Here is a 1,675-nt window from a genome sequence, read left to right as displayed (position 1 = left end):
AGGCTAGCGCTCTACCACTTGAGCCACAGTGCCACTTCCGGCTTTTTTCTTTTTGCTTATGTGGTGCTGAGGACTCGAACCCAGGGCCTCTGGCATGCAAGGCAAGTGCTCTACCACTGAGTCACCTTCCCAGCCCCAAAACATTGTATGTATGTATGTGTGTATGTGTGTATGTATGTATGTATGTAGTCAGCCTGGGTGCTCTATGAGCTCTTTTGTTCCAGGCTAGTGCTCTACCATTTTGAGCCATTTGGTGATTCATTGGAGATAAGAGTCTCAAGGACTTTGCTTCCCCAGGCTGGATTTAAACCATAATCCTCAGATCTCAGTCTCCTGAGTAGGATTACAGGCATGAGCCACCGGCACCCAGCCTATTTTTATTCTTTTTGTAGTGCTTGGATTGAATCCAGAACCCCATCCCTAGCTTAGCAAGAAAGCTACATTTCTTTTTGTGTACGTGTGCCAGTACTTGGGCTTGAACTTAGGCCCTAGGCACTATCCTACAGCTCAAGCTGGAGCTTTACCACTTAAGCCATTCTTCCACTTCTGGCTTTTTGATTGTTAATTAAAAAGTCTCACTGGGTGCTGGTGGCTAACACCTGTAATCCTAGCTACTCAGGAGGCTGAGATCTGAGGATCGCAGTTCAAAGCCAGCCCAGGCAGGAAAGTCCGAGAGACTTTTATCTCCAATAAACCACCAGAAAACCGGAAGTGGTGCTGTGGCTCAAGTGGTAGAGCACTTACCTTGACCTGAAGAGCTGAGGGACAGTGCCCAGGCCCAGAGTTCAAGCCCCACACCAACAAAAAAAGTCTCACATAGTAGACTGGCTTTGAACTGTGATCCTCAGATCTCAGCCTCTTTTTTTTTTTTTTGGCCAGTCATGGGGGCTTGAACTCTGGGCTTGGGTGCTGTCCCTCAGCTCTTCAGCTCAAGGCGAGTGCTTTACCACTTAAGCCACAGCGCCACTTCTGGTTTTCTAGTGGTTTATTGGAGATGAGTCTCACAGACTTTCCTGCCTGGGCTGGCTTTGAACCTTGATCCTCAGATCTCAGCCTCCTGAGTAGCTAGGATTACAGGCATGAGCCACTGGCGCCCAGCATAGATCTCAGCCTCTTGAATGGCTAAGATTACAGGCATGAGCTGCTGGCACCAGCTCAAAAGGTAGCTAGATTTCTTAACAGCAGGTCAGGGCCCAAAAGAGGAAAAAGAAAATGTGACACCACCAACTAGTGCTACAAGTGTTACTAACCTACAGACAAATCTCTTCCCACTGTCAGGACAAAGTCGTCCACAGGACTTCTTGTGAAAGCAGATCTCATGGCTACCGACCTTGTGTGGGAGTTGGGCTGAGCCTATACAAATCTTCCCAAATATTGACTCATACAAATGGGTTTACATTAACCAGCATTAAAAGCAAGTTCAACATAATTAGATCTGTGGGCTGGGTGCATAACACTGCCAATAGTGCCTTAGCTAATTCATCACTCACAATCCCTTCCACTTTTCTAGGAACCAAGTGACACCAGGAGAAAGTTCATACTGTTTCTTTGACATGTCATCAGCTCTCTCGGGTGTTACTTAAGAAAACAAAAGTATAGATACAATATTTTACAAAAAGGAAAGATTGCCAAATAGGCTGAAATATAGGTGAGTGGAGACAAAAAGACTTCACTA

Source organism: Dipodomys merriami, unplaced genomic scaffold (assembly GCF_024711535.1).
Source record: "Dipodomys merriami isolate MVZ:Mamm:240054 unplaced genomic scaffold, mDipMer1.0.p SCAF_2, whole genome shotgun sequence".
Lineage (NCBI taxonomy): Eukaryota > Metazoa > Chordata > Mammalia > Rodentia > Heteromyidae > Dipodomys > Dipodomys merriami.
The sequence above is the reverse complement of the archived record's forward strand: the minus strand, read 5'-3'. Positions refer to the sequence as shown.